This window comes from Cornus florida, unplaced genomic scaffold (assembly GCF_030987335.1).
Source record: "Cornus florida cultivar Cherokee Brave unplaced genomic scaffold, ASM3098733v1 CherokeeBrave_3.0.0_Hap2_Chr09, whole genome shotgun sequence".
Lineage (NCBI taxonomy): Eukaryota > Viridiplantae > Streptophyta > Magnoliopsida > Cornales > Cornaceae > Cornus > Cornus florida.
In genome coordinates, this window is record NW_026775579.1 from 51,013,434 (window position 1) to 51,035,420 (window position 21,987).

At 37.6% G+C, this 21,987-nt stretch overlaps 1 protein-coding gene across 1 annotated transcript in view; it reads left to right on the forward strand.

The window, feature by feature from the left end:
- LOC132273900 (protein TIC 40, chloroplastic-like) overlaps window positions 1-21,987 on the forward strand; it is a 60,167-nt gene that overhangs the window by 18,225 nt on the left and 19,955 nt on the right. The window lies entirely within an intron of this gene.

Below are 21,987 nucleotides of genomic sequence, written 5' to 3' on the forward strand. Positions count from 1 at the left end.
TGCATGATTAGTGATTGTGGCCTACATTGATAGTAAATTACTTTAGTGTAATGTGTAGTATCATTAACTTGCCACTTTAGACATGCAACCTTAGAGCATGGTTTGTGCGGTTTCACCCTACTTGTGCTTGGTAGGTAGTTTCATGCATTGAGATTATATAAATGTCATGGACTTGTTGATTTTCGAAAACTTGTAAGGATATGAAATGCTTAATGGCTAGGGTTTGGCTCTAGTACGGAGGATAAGAATTCTCCTAAGTGGTAGTGCGCACTAGGTAGCACCTTGTGGGTCATAATTATCCGAAATAACTTGTATGGTCTTGTAGCCACATATCCTAGTCTTTCCATTATTTGATTTTGCATTATATTCCAAGTTGTAAATCATGGATTTCTTGTAGTTTGTGATTTGGTGATTTTAGTTTCAATGCGGTTAGTGTACTTGTTCATGTATACTTGGATGTTATGTGGTTATCATTTCAAATATTTGTATAGTTTAAGATGATCCCTTAGAGTTCCTTAAGAACATAGAAATTAGGTGGAATGCACCCTTGTGATGATCTATGTTTGGTTCGCATTATACTTGAAACTATAGGGTATGCGCATGCACCACATCCTACGAGTAACTTGATTACTCACCCTAGTTGTTTGGGTTATTTCGCAGGTAAAGAAACTTTGTTTTGGGATGCATCACATCGCTAAGTTGCTTTGATGCCTTAAAGTATTTTGTTGTATTTTGGAAAACATGCAAGTGTTAACATGTAGTATCATTTTAGTGAAAAATAATATTTTTGCCTTGAATCATGTAATGTGTACCTAAGTACACCTTTTATTGTTTATTTTATATGTATGACATGAGGCCAAGGACCATTAACTCTAAAATTTACAAGTGTGTTTTTAAAACTTAAGCATTTCCATTGTAGCTTACTTTGTGAAAATGGAGGTTTGGTAGGTCGAAATTTGTAAACGGATTGTAATGAGGTTGTAGGCCATTGTAGCGCGTCTACTTTATTATTTTACATTTGCGTGCATGTTTACATTTCAGAAAACTCATAAAATTCAACTATGGAACTATTTTTGGATGATTTATGAAATATTATACAAATTTCATGCATTGGAGTATGATTTGGAGTTCCCTTTTGATTTAGCATGTTATGGATGCTTGAATGAGGCTAGGATATGTTTTTAAACTTGGTTCGGGGCATATAGGATGCAAGTATAGCTTTAAGTTTGGGCCAAGCACCTTCCCCACACTTGCAGCAACAGTTTCGGTTGCAATCAGGTGCATCAGTCGACTAATAACAGATATCAGCCGGCTAACACATGTTCGAGACAAATTCCAGTAGGTTTGCAAGTGAAAAATTGTGTTTCGGCCAGCTGATCCTTGGCATCAGCTGACTGACGATTGAGTTTCGGCCGGCTGGTACTGTTCGTCAGCTAGCTGATCCTACCTGGAGCTTGGTTTCCTTTCAATTTCTTGGACAGCTTTCTTGAGTCAACTTCAGAGGGTCATATCTCCTTTGTTTCTAATCCAAAACAAGTCATTCTTAAGCCTAAATTCAAGATATTGAAGTTAGCTTTCCAATGGTACCAACCACACTAAAAAACTCTAACTGTAGTGAGAGTTATACCAGTTTTAGTGAGATAGAGTTGTGGTATTTCTAAATCGGAGGATGTCGTTTTGTCCTATTTTCATATCTTTTCCGTTCGGACCCCAAATCAGGTGATTCTTGAGTCTAACTTTATTCATTTTTTGTTGTCTTTCCAACGGTATACTTGGTAGCATCCATTTCTCTATGAAATGATCAATTTACCCTGGGTCTACTTCTTATAGAGTTTCAAAACCCTTGTTTGCTTTTTGCTTCTGTTGAGTCTCGGGACTCCTCGAGAAGCCACTTTTGTGTCTTAGGGATGACGTACATCTTTAGAGATCTTGGTTTCACCTTTTGCTTCCGTATTTTGGATCCGTTCTGAGTTAACTTTTGGGTCATCACAGGACGAACTGGGCTTAGAAATCTAGGGCCATCACAGGTGGTATCAGGGCTCCTAGGTTCGAAAACCTTAGGACGACGGGTTTTGGGTACATATCATGCTTTTATTGACTTGCTTTGATATGTTTACGTGTTCTTGATAACACATTTTCATTTAATAACATATTTTTGTGCTTACGTGACTATATGTCTAGGAATCTACCTTAATTGTTTTAGCATGTTATATATGCTTGTAGGCCTTAGCATATGTATATGCTTGTCTGGTGTTAACATGATATATGTGCTTGTATATTATAGCATGACTGTATGTTGCATACATTTTGTGCTTTTACTATGTGCTACTTGTTTCGTGCATTCATAGCGTGAGTTGCATTAGGTCTTAACGACTTGCGTTGTTATTGACCTTGTCCCTTATATGTGTAGCACCTTGGTTTTGACTCACGGAGTGTCTTCTCATCACGTCAGAGTGGATGAGCAAGTTGAGGAGCAGGTTACAGACACCAGGCTCGCACGGGGTCTAGGGAGGCCCAGGGCTCAACCTCGTGGCGCGGATCCTAATCCACTACGAGCGCCGACTTATGAGGAACAGATTGGGCAAGGAGTGACTATGGGGATGTTAGAGTCCATTCAGCAGATGTTTCATCAGCATATTACAAGGATGCAAATTCCAGTACCGGCGCTAACTGTTAATGAGGCATTGGACTATTTTACAAAGTTACAGCGGGTTAAGATCGACCAATTTGTGGGGAATATGGATCTGCTTGCTTTAGAGGCATGGCTTGATCTCATGGTATACAAGCTCGATAGTATGGCAGTACCTACAGACTGATTGAGGATCTCCTTGACTGCCTCTATGTTCATGGGGGATGTTGATATCTAGTGGAGGTCCATGACCAATATCCACAATATGGAGGTAATGACTTAGGAGGAATTCAGGACATTGTTCTTCGACCGCTTCTTTCCGAGGGCTATGAGGCAGGACATGAGAGTGTAGTTCACAGGTCTCGATCAGGGCATGATGAATGTCATTGAGTATGAGACACATTTTACTTCTCTTTCCCGCTATGCACCAGAGATGGTAGCTACCGATGAACTCAGGGCAAGAAAGTTTCAGGATGGGTTACATCTTGATATTAGGCCATGAATTTCAATGTTGGATTTGAGGACCTACGGGGAGGTAGTGCAGAAAGCTATGTTAGTTGAGGCAGAGGACCGAGCTCAGGATCAAGGGTTCATATAAGCAGTCTCATAGAGAAGCTTCATCAGTATCTATTGGGGGGTACTAGAAGAAGGCTAAGCTCGGGGACAGTTTACGTTCTTAGGGACAGTCACAGCAGTCTCGGTCTGTACCTGTAGTTCCAGTATCTTTGGGGTCAGCCCGGGGAGTGATGTGTTACCACTGTCAACAGCCGGGTAATATCAAGCCTCGCTGTCCACAGCTTCAGCCACAAGCCAGTCAGTCTTAGGCTAGCAAGCCTACAGCTTCGACGAAGGGGGTTCGTGGAGCTTATCACTATTGCAAGCAACCAAGTCACTTCAGGAGAGAGTGTCTAAAATTGTAAGGTGGGACACAAAGTGGTATGGGTTCACTGGCCACACCTGCATAGTCAGCAGTTATGCAGTAAAGTTTCAAGGTGCCTCAGGCACTGCAATCAGCGGCGCCACCAGTTGGTTCAAATCCAGTCAGAGGCTTTACGCCTGCTGCTTTCGGACATCAGTCGGGTTAACAGGGCAATTCTCAGCAGTCGGGGGCTCAGGGACGAGCCTACGCATTGCCACAGGCTGACACCTCTGTAGGGACTTCTACGGTTCGAGGTATCTTTTCAATTTTTAGTTCTTGGGCTAGAGTTCTTGTTGACACGGGTGCGTTACATTCATTCATTTCTGCATCATTTACACATTCTTTGGGGCTGGAAGTCACACTGTGGGATGGTTTCCTTTGTGTTAACACACTAGTAGGGGGTCTAGTGTCTTTGAACCGTGTTTGTCAGGGTTGTGCTATTAAGATAGCAAGGTGGACCTTAGAGTTTGATTTTGTTGTTTTTGACATGACAGGCTTTGACGTTATTCTCGGGATAGATTGGTTATCCTTCTTTCGTGCTACGATCGATTGCTTCTGCGGGAGAGTGACTGTTTGTACTCCTGAGGGAGACTGTTTTCACTTCGTGGGAGATCGGAGCGATCCCCACCCGGCGATTGTTTTTAGTATTGGTTACTGGAGTCGCCACAGGTCTTACTTGGCTAGCCTATTGGCTAAGGAGGATAGCAGCTTGGGCCGTGTTTTCCCGGTAGTTGTAAATGAGTTTTTAGATGTCTTTCCAGAGGAGTTGATGGAGCTTCCTCCTCTCCAGGAAGTTATCTTTGCCATTGATGTCATTCCCAGTACTGCACCCATCTCTATGGCACCGTACCGCATGGCATCAGCAGAGCTTGATGAACTAAAAGCTCAATTGGATGATTTGAAAGCTAAGGACTTTATTTGTCCTAGTGCTTCGCCATGGGGAGCACCAGTTCTTTTTGCGAAGAAGAAGGATGGGTCTTTAAGACTTTACATTGATTATCGCAAGCTGAACCATGCTACGATCAAGAACAGGTATCCTTTGCCTAGGATTGATGACTTGTTTAATTAGTTAAAGGGAGCCACTTATTTTTCGAAGATTGATTTGAGATCGGGTTATTATCAGTTGAGGGTTAAGGATGAGGATATATCTAAGACCGTTTTCCGTACACGGTATGGCCATTACGAGTTTCTAGTGATGCCATTTGGTTTGACCAATGCTCCAGCAGCTTTCATGAACTTAATGAACTGTGTATTCAGTGACCATCTTAATCAGTTCATTGTGGTTTTTATTGATGACGTTCTTGTATACTCAGCTTCGGTGGAAGAACATGAGTATCATTTTAGGATAGTGTTGCGGATCCTTAGGGATAATCGATTATACGCTAAGTTCGAGAAATGCGAATTTTGGCTACCGGAAGTGAAGTTCCTTGGACATGTTATGTCAAGGGGTGGTGTTATAGTGGATTCATCAAAGATTAAGTCGGTGATGGATTGGGAGCGTCCAAAGACAGTGTTTGAGATTCGGAGTTTCCTTGGCCTAGCCAGCTACTACCGGAGATTTGTTCGGGATTTCTCTCGTCTAACGGCACCTATGACTCGACTTACGTGCAAGGGGGTCAAGTTCATATAGAACGAGGCATGTGAGTTTGCTTTTTAGGAGTTGAAGGTTAGGTTGACATCGGCTCCAGTTTTGATCATTCCTGAACGTGGTTTAGGCTATGTGATCTTTTTTGATGCTTCGCAGGAAGGTTTGGGTTACATCTTGATGCAAACAGAGTGGGTGGTTGCTTATGAGTCTCGACAGTTAAAAACTCATGAGTTGAATCATCCAAAACATGATTTGGAGTTGGCAACAATTATCTTTGCCCTGAAGGGGTGGAGACACTATTTGTACCGGTAGAAGTTTAAGGTTTTCTCCGATCACAAGAGTCTCAAGTATCTCTTCTCTCAGAAGGATTTGAACTTGAGATAGCACAGATGGTTCAAGTTTATGGAAGACTATGACTTTGAGTTACAGTACCATCTGGGTAAGGCCAATGTGGTGGCCGATGCATTGAGTAGGAAGTCGCGGGGAACTCTTGCTAGCATTTCCGTTCACAGATGGAAGATGCTAGAAAAGCTTGCAGATCTTAGTTTACAGTCTTATGAGGATGTTTCACCGACTATTTTGTTTAGCCTTATGGCTCAACCAGCTCTTGTTAGCAGAGTTATTGAGGTACAGTTGGAGGATGGGGAGATGAAGGCCATCCATGTTCGGATTTCAGGCGGCGAGAATGTAAAGGGTTGGACCTTACCTTCAGACGGTGGTCTCAGGTACAAGGGGATGATGTTCGTTCCTTTGTCTTGTTGTGAAGACGTTCTTCAGGATTTTCACCACTCTCGGCTCGCAGTTCATCGTAGTGGTACAAAGATATATCATAATCTACAGCGACAGTTTTGGTGGCAGGGCATGAAATGGGATGTTTCACAGTTTGTGGCTCGATGCCTTACTTGTAAACAAGTGAAGGCAGAGCATCAGCGACCGGCAGGATTGTTACAACCATTACCAGTAGCTGAGTGAAAATGGGAGCATATCACTATGGATTTCGTAAAGGGACTTCCGAGGTCCCAGGCAGGGAATGATACCGTTTGGGTCATAGTTGACAGGTTGACTAAGACAGCTCACTTCTTGCCCATGGCAGTGATAGACAGTGCAGAAAGACTGAGTGGACTGTATGTGAGGCAAATTGTCAGGCTTCATGGAGTTCCTGTATCCATTGTTTCGGATAGGGATCTGTGGTTCATATCTCACTTTTAGCAGAGTTTTCAGGAGGCTCTTGATACGGGGCTTCATTTTAGTACGGCATTCCATCCTTAGACTGATGGTCAGTCAGAACATACCATTCAGATATTGGAGGATATGTTATGGGCTTGCATCTTAGATTTCGGGGGTAGTTGGGAGGACTACTTGCCTTTGGTTGAGTTTGCCTACAACAATAGTTACAGACCAGTATTGGCATGCCACCTTTTGAGGCGTTGTATAGCAGACCTTGTAGATCTCAGTTTATGGGACCGAGATCGGTGATACCGTTGCCTTAGGTCCCGACATTGTCAATGAGACTACAGAGAAAATCAAGTTCGTGTTACATGATGAGGGTGAGGTGATTACTAATACTAACAGAATCAAAGATAAGTTTGTGGAGTGTTATACATCTGTTTATGCAAATGTCCATCCTGTGCAATGTAATCCTGATGATAAGTTTATTAGGAGAACCTTGCCTACAGAGGAAAGTAAGAGTCTTAAAGCTCCTATATCTAAAGAGGAAGTGAAAAATACTGTATTTGTTATGGGGCCTGATCATGCACCTGGTCCGGATGGTTTTACTGACAGATTTTTTCAAAAATTCTGGAATATTGTGGGTGAGCAATTTACTGATGCCATTATTTTTTTCTTTGATCATGCTGATATAGGAAGAGGTATTAATAGTACCTTTATAACTTTGATCCAAAAGAAAACAGAGGCTCTAAAGGTTGGAGATTATCGTCCAATTTCTTTATGTAACACATTCTATAAGGTTGTTGCAAAGATTCTTTCCAATAGATTGGCTCCGGTGTTGGGTAGAATTGTTGGTCATGAACAGACAGCTTTTGTTTAGGGAAGAAGAATTCTGGACAACATCATTATGGCTCATGAACTTCTGAAAGGTTTTGGTTCAAAACTCTTCAATTTGGTTTTCAGTAATTGTTAATGGATCACCTTATGGGTTTTTTCAATCTCAGCGAGGTTTAAGATAGGGTTGTCCTCTTTCTCCCTTACTTTTTACTTTAGTCACTGAGTATTTTTCTGGAATGATTGCAGTAGAGGTGCAGTGTGGTAAGATTATTCCTACTCAGGCTGCAATACAAGCTGGTATACCTTTCACTCATCAGTTTTTGCTGATGACTTGTTGATGGTGGTGAGAGCAAATATGGGTACTGTCCTTAACTTGAAGAAAGCTTTGAATTTGTTTGAAAATACTACAGGTTTAGCTGTTAGTAAGGAGAAATCAGAGGTGTTCCTCACTGATTCTATTCGACGAAGGGCTGGAATTATTAGAAGTCTTGGTTGTAAAGTTGGAAAATTTCCTTTTACATACCTTGGGCTGCCTATTTCAGACAAAATGTTATGTACCAGAGACTATAATGCTTTGATTGATAAAGTGATTTCTCTTACAACTAAGTGGAATGGTATTCATCTTTCTATGGCTGGTAGAGTGGAATTGGCTAGAGCTTGTATCCTTCCCTTAGTTCAGTATTAGACTTCGGTGTATACTCTTCCATCTGTGGTGATTAACTTGATAGAGAGAAGAATGAGGAATTATATTTGGGGCCATGTAGAAGAGAAGAAGATGCATGGTCTTAGATGGTTTAAGTTGGTTGCGCCTAAGGAGGAAGGAGGTTTGGGGCTGAAGCGGCTGGCTGATATTGATAAAGCTTCAAAGTGTAGCCTTGCATAGGATTTCCTGCTTTCGAAAGATAGAATTTGGGTGGCTTGGTTCCAAAGCAGGTATTTGAAAAAATCATCTTTTTAGTCTGTTATTCAAAAAGATGTTGATTCTTCAATATGGAAAAGTATATTAGCAATCCGAGATGTGATTAAAGGGAATTGCAGATACATTATAGGGGCTGGTCAGAATATTAAAACTTTTTTAGACCCATGGTGTGATGGTAACTGCTTAGGTGATCTTTTTAGCCACAGATTAATAAGGTTTCTTAGTAGAGACAAACAATGTCTGTTGCAGGAATTCATGATTGATGGTCACTGGGATAACGACAGATTGTTAAATACTACTCAAGAGCTTAGACAGATTTTTAATAATCATAGAATTTTTGGTGGAGAGGACCAGCTTCGGTGGAAGACTCCATTTAATTTCAAAGCTGCTTGGGAGGCTTGTCGAACACCGAGTCAAGTTGTTGTTTGGGCAGGTTTGTGTTGGAGTGGAGGGAGACCGAGATGGTCTTCACACTTAGTGCTTATTTTACAAAAGGCTATACTTACCCACTGCTATTTGAACTACAAAGGTTTCTCTCTTGCTTCTAGATGCTATATGTGTTACCAAAATATTAAAAATTTAGATCATTTGTTTTGTAGTTGTAGTTATTCTTGGGAGGTGTGGTCCATTCTTTCTGGAATTCTTGCTTGGGATTTACAGAAGAAGTATGAAGTGCAGGAGCAGGTTGATGTGTTTACTCAAAGCTTTAATGGAAAGAAGTATAAATTGAGTCGTATTGTTTTCACAGCTGTTCTCTATTTTATTTGGAAATAAAGGAATGAGATGATGCATAATGATTTACATAGAGATGCTTTGGAATTAGCAAAAAGTATTCTTTGGGAGGTTCTTGACGTTACGGGGGTTACCCTTCAGGATGTTTTGTAACCTTTTTTGTTTGATTTGTGTTAATTGACCTGTGTTTGACAGGTTCTTCCTTGTAAAGCAAGGGTATGCCCTTGTTTTGTTTCTCCATGTACTATATTGTTATTATTTTATAAAATCCTTCATTTAGGAAAAAAAAAAAAAAATCAAGTTGATTCGGCAGCAGTTGGCTACCGCACAGAGCAAACAGAAGAGCTACACTAATAGGAGGAGATGATCCTTGTCTTTTGAAGTAGGGGACCATGTCTTTCTTAAGATTTTTCCACGCAAGGGGCTTCTGAGATTTCGACAGACGGGCAAGTTGTCTCGTAGGTTCATTGGACCATTTGAGATTTTGGAGCTCGTCGGTGAGGTTGCATATCGTTTGGCGGCGCCGCCAGACCTGGATAGAGTTCACGACATCTTTTATGTCTCTATGCTGAGGAAGTACGAGCCGGACCCATCGCATATTTTGCGGTAAACTGATGTGGTTGTTGATGAGGACGTGACCTACGAGGAAGGTCCGGTCCAGATTCTTGATTCACGGGAGCAAGTCTTGCGGAGCAAGTCTTGCGGAGCAAGACCATTCCATTGGTCAAGGTCTTGTGGAGACACCACGGCATTAAAGAGGTTACCTGGGAGCTCGAACAGGAGGTTCACTCTTGGTAACCCCATTTGTTTTCTCTTTCAGGTACGACTCGATTTCGGGGACGAAATCCTTTTAAAGAGGGTAGGTTGTAATCACCCGGTCATTTTCCTTCCTTTCTTTTTTTCGGTAATTTCTTTTTTCGTCTTTTTCCCTATTTCGTCTTTTTCTCATTTATCATTTTTCCTTGCATAACATCACTTTTTGTGCTTGGATTTGATTCCGGCCTTGCATGCATCCATGATATTTAAATTCTATGATATCTATATTTTTACTTTTGTGGAAAAACATGTTAGATGTTTACTTTTCTTGTAAAGGGTATGGATGCATAGTCTCTTCGAAAATATTCTTGACTTTTGGAGTTTTAGCGTAATTAAATAAAGTAATTATTTTTCTTCTCGGTGACCTTTTTGCAATATTTGGAAAGTGTGACAAGTGTTATATTCCCATGGAGCCACTTATTGGCATTGTGGTGGAACCACTTGGAGGCTTAGTTTGATGACACATGGAGGGTGGAGATTCACCCATTTGTTGGCCTAGGATAGGAGCACTTGTTGGCATAGATGGTTGACAAGTGGAGGCTTAATATCAAGCCTTGGATGATTACTTAGGATGGTGACAAGTGTGGGTACCATATTTAGTCTTGCATTTGTGTGTGTGAGAGAAAGGTAGTGTAAGAGCACATAGTGAGAGGAGGAATACTAAATCCTCCACTTACCTTATTTTCATTTTTATTTTTCTTATCCCTTTGCTCTCAAACCCTAACCTAGCCACCATTGAAGGAAAAGCTTGGTTTAAAGCTTTAGGCCCCGTTTTGGTGCCCTTCCACTCACCTTAGAACCTAAAGCTTAGAATACTTTAGCTTCCTCTCACTCTCCTTTACAAAACCCTATTTAGGTTTTCCATTTTAAGCTTGGTTACTTTGGATTATAGAGATTCAATTCTCTATTGAGGTAGAGGTGGTTGTATGTTTATCCTCTTTGGGTTTTATGTATATTGGAACTTGATATATATTGATTACATGCATTTTAAATTCCTGTATTTGCATATAAATGGAGATTTGATGTGCTTGACTTAGGATTTGTGAATTAAAGCATGTATATAACTATTAAATTAAATAGGTAGATTATTGTTTAATGACTTGCCTAATACTTGTGATTTCATTGAGGGTTTATTATGAATATCTTGGGGTTATACTTATGTTGCTAAGTAATAGAGGTTTCATTGAAAGTTTAGTATGAAAATCTTGTATATAGCACTTGAATTTACTTGTAGGTAAATTACTATATTGCATGATTAGTGATTGTGGCCTACATTGATAGTAAATTGTTTTAGTGTAATATGTAGTATCATTAACTTGCCACTTTAGACATGTAACCTTAGAGCATGGTTTGTGTGGTTCCACCCTACTTGTGCTTGGTAGGTAGTTTCATGCATTGAGATTATATAAATGTCATGGACTTGTTGATTTTCAGAAGCTTGTAAGGATATGAAATGTTTGATGGCTAGGGTTTGGCTCTAGTACGGAGGATAAGAATTCTCCTAAGTCGTAGTGCACAATAGGTAACACCTTGTTGGTCATAATTACCCGAAATAACTTATATGGTCTCGTGGCCACATATCCTAGTCTTTCCATTATTTGATTTCGCATTATATTCCAAGTTGTAAATCATGGATTTCTTGTAGCTTATGATTTGGTGATTTTAGTTTCAATGCGGTTAGTGTACTTGTTTATGTATACTTGGATGTTATGTGGTTATCATTTCAAATATTTGTATAGCTTGAGATAATCTCTTAGAGTACCTTGAGAACATAGACGTTAGGTGGAATGCACCCTTGTGATGATCTATGTTTGGTTCACATTATATTTTAAACTATAGGGTATGCGCATGCACCACATCCTACGATTAACTTGATTACTCACCCTAGTTGTTTGGGTTATTTTGCAGATAAAGAAACTTTGTTTTGGGATGTATCATGGTGCGCTATAAAGAGCGGCCAAGTTTGAATTTATAAAATGCTACTACTACATCTAACTACTAATATAGTTAAGGTGAGTAGGGATCATCGGATCGGATGCGTATTTGAAATGGAAACAAGGTTGGATTAGTAGGTCGAGTGATCAAAATGTGGTTTGATTGGTTAATTAAACTACAATGTAAAAAAATTCAATACAAAGCAATTAAAGTAAATAAAGGGTAGAGAACAAGAGAGAGGGATCTTGGGATTTAGAGGTCACCACTAAACATCACTTTTCTAGATACTCAATGTGTATTGAATGAGGGGAAATATGTGTTACAATACTAAGAGGTGTGATTAATTGAATCACAAGCATGGATGACTAATTAAGTATACATTGTCTAGACAACCTAATGAATAGCACAATATATCAAACTAAGACATTATTACTTCCTTTAAGCTCACAATCAAAACACATTAACAAGCTAGAGAATTATACTACTTGCATTCATAAGCATGGAATATCAAACAACAAGCCTAGATTGTCCTCACATCTAAGAAAGTAAAGCAACTACACTACTACTAAGCTAAGGACATGAAAATTAAACTAATTAAACTAAGGTAGAGGCATAATCCATCAAGAAATGAGTATGAACCGTCAAACAAACCACAAGAGTATTCCATTAAAGCAGAATGCCTTGACAATCTCTAGATTCATAAGATCAACACACATAGACATGCATCAATAACACAAAACGTAGAGATAAACACATGAACATCTATTCTAGCATACGTAGACATATGAGTAGAATAAAATGATCAATTGGAAGTATTAAATAACACAAATCATTGTAGAAACAAGATTCATATATAAATCAAATGTCAAGACAAGATTACAACACAAATCCCCTCAAAATACAAAATATCAAGATCTAGAAGGCATGCTTAGGGCTAACTCTAGCCCCAAGAAGATGTTTAGCCACTCATTGATGTAGTCATCCAACCCTCAAGGGCCATCTCCATGGTAGGAATGATCTTCTTCTTGATGGAAACCCTAGATGAATGGAAGAACTCCCCAAATGGTTTATATCTCTCTAATTTCTAGCTTCTTCTCCAAGATTGTGTAAATGTCTCCTCTTCTATATGTGTAAAATCGCTCAAAATCTTTATATAAGTAGCTCAAGTGTCACACCCAATGGTCAGGTCTTGTGCACTAGGGCCCTTACAATGATTGCATCACGAGCCATCTTTTAATGAGCTGGACTCTGTTTTTTTTCGAACTTGAAGAGGTTTGATTGATCAAATTCTGATGAGATCAAACTATGGCCAGATCAATCAGAGTATGGCCAGATCGATTAAACCTTGGCGGTGCCTTTTTAGAATAAGACAAATCTGAGATATTTTTGGGATATTTTGGGAAAAAAACAAAAGTGGTAAGTGGGGATAAGATCAAAGAAATTCGATCGATCGAAAAAAAAGTTTGATCGATCGAAGATAGAAATTCTTGAGGAGATCCTCCAAGGGGTTTGATCCATCTTGGTGAGGTTGGATCTATCACTGTGAGATAGATCTGGGCTTGGTCTGATCGATCTAAACTTGCTGTTTTCCACCACTTTGCTCCTTTCTTCCATTTAGCTTAAGATTACTTCTTTTATGCTCTAATTTAGCTGAATTGACTTATTTTGGGGATAAGCGCCTAAAAATGGCAATAACATGAAATTAGTCTAAAACGGGAAAATAAGATAGATAAAGGTTCTAGAATACTCGAGCTTAAAGGGTTTAAATGCACACTTTTTAGCGCTCATCACATCACATCCCTAAATTGCTTTAAGTATTTTATTGTATTTTTGAAAACATGCAAGTGTTACCATGTAGTATCATTTTGGTGAAAAATGCTATTTTTGCCTTGAATCATGTAATGTGTACCTAAGTACACCTTTTGTTGTTTATTTAATATGTATGACATGAGGCCAAGGGCCATTAACTCTAAAGTTTACAAGTGTGTTTTTAAAACTCAAGCGTTGCCATTATAGCCTACTTTGTGAAAATGGAGGTTTGGTAAGTTGAAATTTGTAAACGAATTGTAATGAGACCGTAGGCCATTATAGCACGTCTACTTTATCATTTTACGTTTGCATGCATGTTTACATTTCACAAAACTCATAAAATTCAACTATGGAACTATTTTTGGATGATTTATGAACTTTTATATAAATTTCATGCATTGGAGTATGATTTGGAGTTCCCTTTTGATTTAGCAGGTTATGGATGCTTGAATGAGGCTCGGAAATGTTTTTAAACTTGTTTTGAGGCATATGGGATGCAAGTATAGCTTTAAGTTTAGGCCAAGCACCTTCCCCATACTTGCAGCAGCAATTTCTGCTGCAATCAGGTGCATCGGTCGGCTAATAACAGATATTAGCTAGCTGACACACGGTCGAGACAAATTCAAGTAGGTTTGCAAGTGAAAAATGGCATTTTGGCCGGTTGATGATTGAGTTTTGGCTGGCTAGTACTGATCTTCCCTAGAACTTGGTTTCCTTTTAGTTTATTGGACAACTTTCTTGAGCCAACTTCAGAGGGTCATATCTCTTTTGTTTCTGATCCAAATCAGGTCATTCTTGAGCCTAAATTTAAGATCTTGAAGTTATCTTTCCAATGGTACCAACCACACTCAAAAACTCCAACCGTAGTGAGAGTTATACCAGTTTTAGTGAGATAGGGTCGTGGTATATCTAAATCGGAGGATGCCGTTTTGTCCTATTTTCATATCTTTTTCGTCCGGACTCCGAATCAGGTGATTCTTGAGTCTAACTTCATTCATTTTTTGTTTTCTTTCCAACGGTATGCTTGGTAGCATCCATTTTTCTATGAAATGACCAATTTACCCTTGGTCACTTCTTGTAGAGTTTCAAAACCCTTGTTTGCTTCTTGCTTCCGTTGAGTCTCGGGATTCCTCGAGAAGCCACTTTTGTGTCTTAGGGATGATGTACATCTCTAAAGATCTTGGTTTCACCTTTCGCTTCCGTATTTTTGGATCCGTTCCGGGTCAACTTTCGGGTCATCACATGACGAACTGGGCTTAGAAATCTAGGGCCGTCACAGATAGCCCTAAGCATGCCTCCTAGACTTTGACGTTTTGTAATTAAAGGGGCTTTATGTTGTAATTTTTGTCTTGACATCTTATATATATATGAATCGTGTTTCTACAATGATTTGTGTTGCTTAATACTTCCAATTGATCATTTAATTATATCCATATGTCTATGTATGCTAGAATGAATGTTCATGTGTTTATTTCTAGATTTTGTGACATTGATGTATGTCTATGTGTATTGATATTATGAATCTAGTGATGGTCAAGGTATGGTGCTTAAATAGATTACTCTTATGGTTTGTTTAATGGTACATACTTATTTCTTGATGGATTGTGCCTCCTCCTTAGTTTAATTAGTTTAATTTTCATGTCACTAGCTTAGTTGTAGTGCAATTGCCTTACTTTCTTAGATAGGAGGACAATCCATGCTTGTTGTTTGATGTTCCATGCTTATGAATGCAAGTAGTATATTTATCTAATTTGATGAGTGCGCATTAATTGTGGACTTATGGAATGATTAATGGCTTAATTTGATATGTTATTGTATTCACTAGATTGGCTAGACAATGTATGCTTACTTAGCCATCCATACTTGATATTCAATTAATGGCACACACTTTCATTTACAACACATAATCCCCCTAATCCATCAAATATTGAATGTCTAGGAAGGTAATGCTTAGTGGTGAACTCTATGACCCAAGACCTTTCTCTCATATTCTCTATACCTCATACTTGCTTTAGTTATTTTACATTGCATTTGTTTAGTTTAAATCATAGTTTAAGTCCACAATCAACCATCTTTTGATCATTCGACCTACTAATCCAATATTAATTTCCAATAAAAAATACGCCTCCTTTCCCTTGGGACGATCCCTACTTACTCTAGCTACATTAATAGTTAGTAGTGGTAGTGGCATTCTATAAATTTAAACTTAGCCACACTACACACATTTGGTAGCAAAACTTGTTTTTTCTTAGAGACACACCAAGCGACATGTGGGGATTTCCAATAGGCTTGCCACACTGGATTGTTACTTTGAATATCCAAAAGAAGAAGTATAATATGGAATTGCTGAAGGTTGATTTTGTGTTATCCACCAATAAGAAGGAAGTATGTGGCGAGTTCCAATGGAACTTACCACGCTGGATCGCAACTCTTATGAATTATTATTGAAAGTAATGCAATATTACGTAGTAATTAGACAGTTGGGCCAGTATGGTCCTGGGGTTTTCTATTTTTGTAAAATAGAAAAGGCAAGTCCAATTAGGACTTGCCATCTTTAAAAAGCAAGGGCCCACATTTTCTGACCATGGCGAATTCCACTGAGCTTACGATAGTTCTGACCATGGTATATCAATTCCTTTAAAGAGTTATTATCGTGGTTTCAATAAAATGGAGACTTACCAAATGTGGTAAGACTAAGGTTGATTCAGCCAGAAGAAGAAAAATGTGGGGTTGATTTTCTCTTTATTTTTAGAAGACTTCAACAATTGTTTAGCCAAGTCAAACAATATTGTTAAATGGAAGGAGATGTGGGAGTTTAATTCATTTTTATAAATATATATATGCAAATATATATTTATCAGACTTAACCCACGATGAATTAACCGCTGTGAAGAAAAATTCCATGGTGCCTTGAGTTTTAAATCCAGATGAGGCAAGGCTGAAGGGAAGTTGCTAAAATTAATGAGACGTGATTGTCCAATGTGGAGGATGATATATCTATTCATGTAAGAAACAACCTATGATAGAAGCTAAAATCAAGGAAGTGTGCTACAACCACAACCCACGATGTAAAATCAGTGGAAGAATGGAAAGTTCAGCCTAAAATCAAGGAGGCGTGGTTTACAAAAGAAAAGAGCGTGGGATGATTTGTATCCATAAATATATATATTTATATTAGATTTAATCCATGATAAAGAAGACGCTAAAATTCAGGAGGCTACGATGTTATGGAAGACTCAAGTAGGAAAGTTCAGTCAAATAAGGGAAACTTGGGTCTGTAATAATTTCTATATACATGCATGTATATATAGAATTAGAGGAGAAGAAGGATTCTAAAGAAAGAGGAGATTATAAGAATCGTGGGACACTTGTCCAAACAAGGATACTTCAGTTGAAGGTGGTGGTATTTCAAGCAACTGCTACCACTAATTGAAGGGAAGTTGTCGTAAATCATGGATGGCAAGGCTAATTAAATCGTGTTTGAAGGGGAAGATATTTACGGTAGAAGAAAGGGAATAAGAAATCGTGGAAGACAAAGTGGAAGATATGATAGAAGAAGTTACAACTGCCAAGAGAACGTGGGACACTTGGAAGCTCAAAATCAATACAAGTGGACGCTGCTAAGGCTGCTATATACCAAGTTGCATGCATGGAAAGCTCTATAAATAGAGCACTTAGGCTTCACTTGCAAACCCTGTTCAAATCACACAGCAATACAACACTTCAATTACTTTACATTCATGTAATGCACTTTCAATATGTTTAATTCAAGTCCCGCACTTATCTTTCTTACTTTCCAGCACCTTACTTTGAAGTCCTGCACTTTCAATACCGCTTTCCTTTCCACTAGTCATAGAGTAATCCATAAGTCCTTTTCAAGGCAAAAAGAACCCTCGAATGTGGTAATTCCAGTTCTTCATACAATCGCTTGATCCCTACAATCTCCTAATGGATAATTATTCGGATATCCACTTTAGAACGACATCAGTTCCTGGCACGCTCGACATTCACCCTCCTTTCCGCACTTGGAAAGGACCACGATTTTTAAGAGCCAAACAATACTAAGGATGGTTATAAAATAGACAAAATTTGTAATCTCTAACCAATTCTAATAGTGAGAATGTGATTATAGATACAATTATACTCATATTGACTTTACATTTGTCATTTTTAACATGAGTAAAATGGTCAAACTAGTAAAAACACAAAAACTCATATGAGAATCAGAAATAAATAGAATGTATTAGTGAAGGAGTTGGAATGTGTTCATTCTTAGGAGTTGGAATATATTCATTGTTGATATTGTATATGGAGTTTGGCGGTTCTGAGCTTGTTCTTTATTTTTTCTTCTTTTGCTTCATATGGCTTCATCTGATTTGGCTTTTGCCTTTATATTGATGGCTTGGCCTTTGTACCTTTGCAATGATAAAAAAAAAAGAAAAAGAAGTTGTTTTGCACCAATATGTTAAAGATAAAATAAGAAAGTCAAATAAAAAACTTTCATTCATGCAAAAATATTATTTTCATGTTTTGTGTAAGAAAAGTTTTGGGAGAAAATAATTTTTTTTTTTTTTTAAATGAAAGTTTTGACTTAAACTTAAACAAAATGAACTATTTGAAAGTGAAAAAATTTGTTGATTCATGATGGCCATGGTAAGATTCTATCCTTATATTTGTATTTAAAATAAATAAAATAAAAATGAAGGTAAAATAAGAATTATAAAACAAAATTGAGGCAATTTTGTGAACTGTCACATACAAAAAAAAAGTAACCACACTAAACTTAATAAGAATTTTATATATATATATATATATATATATATATATATATTTAAAAATAAGAATTATATATATTGTTTAAAAAATAAAAAAATAAATAAAAAATAAATAAAACCTTTCTTATTTGACGTTTCACAAAGTAAATCCATTTAATGGTTGGTAAGGGTTTGATTATTCTCTGTTGAGTGTGGCAGGTAATATCAAATAGATGAGTGCTTCGTTTATTTTTTTAGCAAATGGATAAGTATTAACAGACAATAGAATTTTTTTAGTTATGGTGTGCAAAAAAATGGAATGAAATGAAAATCATTAATTTGCAAACCGACAATAGATTTTTTTTCGGCACAAAAATATGGAATGGAATGAAAATCATTAATTTGCTTGGTATGAAATTTAAAGTAAAAATGACTATTTCCTTAGAATGAAAAAAAAAAATGGAATGGAATGGAATGAAAATCATTAATTTGCTTTGTATGAAATTTAAAGTAAAAATGAATATTTCCTTAGAATGAAAAAAAATATATATATTCCACATCTAAACTGATGGAATGAAGATTCATTTCATGAACTTTCATTTGATTACTGTCACTCCCATAGCCTTTCACCACCACCATCGTTGCCGCCTTTTGCCACCACTGTCATCGTTGCCATGGCCTACCGCCACCTCCACTACCATCGTCGCCACGGCCTTCCGCCACCGCCACCGCCACCGCCACTGCCTTGCCACCTCATTCCACTACTACTACTTAAACTTGTGATTATCTTTTTATTTCTACATCATTTCATATTTACAACCAAACAAAAAAACTAAGAATGACTATACTATTCCCAACTTCATTTCATTCCCTATCATTTCAATATTGTGTTCATTTCATTATTGCGGAACAAACTAGACCTAAGAATAATACAGGGATACTGGAATCAGGGTCAAATGGATTGAATTAGACATTAAATGTAATCCAATCTGATGTAATCCCTAAAATATCTAATTGGTTATTGGATTAGGCTTGTTTTAATGGTCCAATCTTCTTCTTCTTCTTATTCTTATTCGTGTATATGTATATGTATATATATTACCATGGCCAAATGAAAATGAATTAACCCATTTAAAATAAGTGAAAAGTATAATTTGTTGCAACATATATACAAAAACAAATATATAAATGTTTATATGTAAGTTTTTGGTAAAATCAATAAACTAGGTGTAACAAACTAGGTGTAACGGGACGAGTCTTGCCCTCTGACCTAAAATCTTAATCTATTGAGTAGTGTTGCATGTCTTTCCATCTCACTTCCCATCGGATCTAATGTGAGACACTTCTAATATTTTTCCTCATCCGAACTTACAATGCCTACCTACCCTGGGTGATAGACTGTGATGACCATGTGGGCGGGTGTGCCGTGGCGGGTGCAAGACACTGACAGACTATCACACTGGCGAGCTACGGGTGCACAATCCCACATTACCTGGGGAAGGGAAAGGTAAAGTGCTTATATGTGGGTGTGTCACTCCAATTGGTACGAGGCCTTTTGAGGTAAATCCAAGACTAAAACCGTACGGGTTCAGGCCCAAAGCGGACAATATTATACCATGCGATGGAGTGGATCGTTACAAATGATATCAGAGCTTGACCCAGCCGGAAGTGTGCCGATGGGGACATCGGGCCTCCAAGGGGGGTGGATTGTGATGACCCTGTGGCGGGTGTGCCGTAGGCGGGTGCTAGACACTGACAGGCTACCACACTAGCGAGCTACGAGTGCACAATCCCATATCGCGTGAGAAGATAAAGGTGAAGTGATTATATGTAGGTGTGTCACTCCAATTGGTATGAGGCCTTTTGGGGTAAAACCAAAGAGCAAAACCGTGCAAGCTCAGACATAAAGCGGACAATATCATACCATGTGATGGAGTGGGTCGTTACAAATGGTATCAGAGCCTGACCCAGTCGGAAGTGTGCTGACGAGGACGTCGAGCCTCTAAGGGGGGTGGATTGTGATAACCCTGTGGGCGGGTGTGCCGTGGCGGGTGCGGGACACTGACAGACTACCACACAATCCCACATCGCCTAGGAAAGGAAAAGGTGAAGTGCTTATATGTGGGTGTGTCACTCTAATTAGTATGAGCCTTTTTGGATAAATCTAAGAATAAAACCGTGCGAACTTAGACCCAAAGCGGATAATATCATACCATGTGGTAGAGTGAGTCGTTGCATAGACCCTAATACTTTCAGATCGGGCGCTTGGCGTGACACTGGGTCTATAACGAGTCAGATAGTTATCCTCTAACCTAAAAACTTAAGTTATTTGATAGTACTACACACTTACACATTTATACTTACTAATTGAAAGACATGTGCAATAAACATGAATAACAATCAATGTAAATCAAAATGCACTCAATATCTATACTATTATTAAAGTACAAATTTAATCATTAGAAAAAATATATTTAGAATTGAGAAAAAATAACTTAAATAACTAAATATAAATAAAGAATTTAATTATTACTATTATGTGTTTGATTGTTATAACGTATAGGTTTATAAAGATTCCAAAATTTACAGAAACTCTTTTAAAAAACTTAAATAAACCTAAAGAGTCCAAAATATAACTAAAGAATAAAAAAAGGGGATAGAAATAAATAATTAATAGGAACGTAAATAACTACTGTATTTATTTATAATTATTATTACTATGTTTTGATTGTTATTGGTTTATAAATTTTTCAAAATTTATAAAACCTCTTTTGAAAAAAATAATAACTAATGTTATAGGTTTCTAAAGAGTCCACAATTTTTAGAAAATCTTTTGAAAATAATAATAACTAATTAAAGAGTCCAAAATACAGTTGGAAAAAAAGGATCGTAAATACTTATTTATTTATAATTAATAAACTCAAAATATGATAGAAATAATAATGAATAATTACAGAGTCCAAAACTTATAGAAACATTTTTAATTGGTAACTTATGATTAACTTATTTTTATTATTTAAATTATTTATAGATAATGATGATTTGAAGACTGTGATGTGGTTCAATCTTTATGGATTCTTTATTTATGAATCTATCGCATAATCGTGAGGTTGAAAGTCCAATTCAAATGAGTTTGGATCATGAATTCATAGATGAACTCAACATTCCTAAATGCAAAAGGCGGCATTAAGAGTTACGGAGTACTTAAGTACAAAAAATATGTAATAGTCCCTATTTTTCTATTCCAATGGAGTTTCCAACTTTAATAAGAGGATTTAGAAAATGCAATTGTCAATTTATTATAGCTTAAAATTAGGGATAGTCTAATGACAGGGTATCTCACTCACATTTGACGTCTATTGTCCTAATTCCGTTGAAGTTACTTTCAAGAAAATTTTTCAGTAATTGTCCTTTCGTAGGTGAGACGAAAGATTACATGTGCCTAAATTATGAAATAAGAGGCCGGACATTATCATTGTCGATTGAAAAAAAAAAAAAAAAATTCAATATACTTCATTTTAATACCAAACCTAAATGACATAAAGCGGGAGCGAAGGAGAATTCGATAGCGGGAGCGAAAGAGAATTCGATAGCGGGAGCGTGAGAGCGGCAGAATTAAGTCATAAATAGAGAGGATTTGAGTGAGTGTGAGGATGCGCTCGGAACGTGAGAGCGACATCGGTTGAAAAAGATTATGTGAATTAGTACCTCGGAACGTGAGAGCGACATCGGTTGAAAAAGATTATGTGAATTAGTACCGAACACAACATTATTATTATTATTATTATTATTATTCTTATTATTATTTTAAGATTTATTGTAAATTAGCTCATAAGCCTCATATTCATAAACATAATAAATATGGTTTCATTTTGACATTTA